At 35.4% G+C, this 2,726-nt stretch overlaps 1 protein-coding gene across 9 annotated transcripts in view; it reads right to left on the minus strand.

The window, feature by feature from the left end:
- LOC108976023 (solute carrier family 46 member 3) overlaps window positions 1-772 on the minus strand; it is a 22,087-nt gene extending 21,315 nt beyond the window's left edge. For 4 of the 9 annotated variants that reach the window (XM_018944926.1, XM_018944927.1, XM_018944921.1 and 1 more), the window contains exon 1: window positions 438-772. The gene's annotated coding sequence lies outside the window, so the exon portion shown is untranslated. Of the gene's footprint in view, window positions 1-234; window positions 409-437 lie in introns of those variants that run through there. The other 5 variants (XM_018944925.1, XM_018944923.1, XM_018944922.1 and 2 more) reach the window with 4 other exon arrangements.
- Window positions 773-2,726: the final 1,954 nt, after the last annotated feature.

Genomic DNA, 2,726 nt, shown 5'->3' on the forward strand with positions numbered 1-2,726 from the left:
CTGCAATAAAATATATTTAAATTTTATTTTAATTTATCAAAGAATATTTTATTTAATCAATATTTTTGCAAAGATACTTTATATAATTCAAAACTCTGAATTTTTCAAAACTGCTTAGAATCCACTACATATGTATAACTAAGAACAGCATTCCAACTCTAAAAAGTTCGACAATACTCATACGCTCCCGTGTCCCACAAAGCGACAGGAGAGCACTTATACGCCGGCGCATACCGTTTTCAAGCCAAACAAATGTTAATTTTCGCGCAAATAAGCAACACTTTTCACATTTCGCACATAATTAGCAAATATGTTCAATTTTCAATATTAATTCACACAAAAATAATTTTTAAATATTTCTGCTACAAACACGAGCTGCAGCCAGTGCAACTGCGTATGCAACGAAAGAGCTCAAAAACAATTTCTAGTTGTTTCACCTTCAATTCGAAGACAATTTATTCGCTTGTACGTTGATTGCTTTCATTTACTACAGTTACTTTGCCACTTAGTTACGCATGCTATGCGTCTTTACGTTTATTTGGATATTTTAGAAATTTGTCGTTGGTGCGATCACCTAACGCTCGTTACCACCGTACTCCACACTATTTTCTGTTTATTATTGTTTTTTGCCAAGTTTTTTTCGAAATTACTTTTCTTTTCTTTTTCAAATTTTTTACCAATTCGATCTCTTTATACTTCTTCACATTTGGCAGCGTATTTCGAAAGTAACGAACCAGCGGCGGCGACTCGAGCGCAGCGACTGAAATTTGAATTTTGCGTTTCGAGTTGATGAAGTCGCGCGCGCACACACGCTAAGTCGCTTCGCGTCGCGTCTCGACGCTATGAGGCGAATCAAGCCCAGCGCAGCCAAAGCTAAACCAAGTTCAACGGCAACGGTGACAGCAGCGATGACGCAGCTACAGTTACAGCGACGGCAACGCAAGCGAAGCACACGCACACATACTTATATATGTATTACATATATATCTATATGTACTTGTAATCACATTGTTGTCTAGCGCTCAAACAAAAAAGCAACAAAATTTACGTGTATTTCAGTGTCACATACATACATACTAACGTGTGCCCACAAAGCGGTAAATATATCTGCATGTTAATATGTCAACGCCTTGTCGTCGCTGGCTAGGTGAACGAAAAACAAAACAAATCTTGCAGAGAGTGAAGAAACCGAAGAAGCGCTCCTTAATACATACTTATATGCACTTGTAGCAATATCTACATATAATATATATATTACTGCATATATACTCGCTTCTATATAGTAGTAAGTGCCTACTGACTAAGTGACTGATTGCCCAAAACACCGATTGTCTGTCTGCTCGTCAGTTTGACTCGTCTTTCCGCCGCTCATTGTAGGTGAGTGACTGTGCCGCGCTGCCATCTGCGCCGTACACCAAGTAGACTTACTAACCAAAAGAATAAATAAAACCAAAAAGTCACAAAGAAAACCATAACCAAAAACAACCAAAAAGAAAACAACAAGCTTGACTTAAGCGTCGAAGCTGCACTTTACTTGGCGTCGAAGGCTTTCAATTGTTTGTCGCCGCATTAAAACTTTTAATTCTTATAGTGCATATACATGAAGCAGTTATGATTTTATTGTCTTGATGCATTTGTTATTTATAGATTTAACTGCTGTATGCTATCTGATTGTTGTTGGTTGATCTTCTGCATTGCGCGTTTTGTTGGCCATTGTTTCAAGCGTCTTACTTACGAGCCGCTGACGAATCAGCTGCTCTCCGGCAGTGCATCTTATTGAATAGTTTTCAGGTGTAAAAATGTTTAGTAGAATTTTCCTCACGCTGCCATGTATACCTGTATGCATGGACGCGAATAGAAAAGTCAAGGTGCCACGGTTTTTTTTTTTAAGCAAAATTCTCGAGCGTAAACGTTGACATTTGCGTAGAATTCGGAATAAAAGTTAGTGTAAAGTGGAATTAGTTGAGCTCCAAACCTTCACTTAAATTATTGCAATCAATTGGATTTCATTATAATGTTTTTTATGTTCATTTATATGAAAATATACGTATTTTGGAAAAACTAAACTTATAAACAAGTATTCTAAATTATTTGCTGCGCAGAGTAATGATCCCAAATGAAATTTACCTGCAAAACAATAAAAGCAATAGTATACGCTACAATATCGCCAAGCACTCGAATCATCATCAGTCTGTACAGACGATTGTTAAATGTTTCGTAATTTTATTTATCGTACGAATGGTGAACTTTGCATGCGATTTATTGCGCGTATGTGTGTATGCGTTAAATTATTATTTGCACAAATACATATTGGAAAAGTCAAAATATGATAATTAACTTCGCTCTACTGACAATTTAATAAAAGCATGTAAATGCCCGACTTTTCGCTCCATTTGTATGGCAGATATAAAAAATACACAATTTTTTTGCACAATAAAATTATACAGTACTTCACTGCCTAATTATTTGTGCTTCAATTTGAAGCTTTTCACCATTGTGGCTATTGTGGGTGTTGTGAATTCCATTACTAATCTGTCATACCATCCGTTTTGCTCCATATAACTACAATTTATATATGAAAATATATATATCCAACTGAGTTAATAAGTATATACCAAATAATTATGTATATGTATAAAATTAAATATGGTTGTTGCGAAAGCAACAACACTATTGCACTCATTTGGTTGTAAATTAAACATTTGAAAAAAATTCTTATTACTAAA

Source organism: Bactrocera latifrons, unplaced genomic scaffold (assembly GCF_001853355.1).
Source record: "Bactrocera latifrons isolate USDA-ARS-PBARC rearing strain unplaced genomic scaffold, ASM185335v1 scaffold_71, whole genome shotgun sequence".
In the NCBI taxonomy this organism is placed as follows: Eukaryota; Metazoa; Arthropoda; class Insecta; order Diptera; family Tephritidae; genus Bactrocera; species Bactrocera latifrons.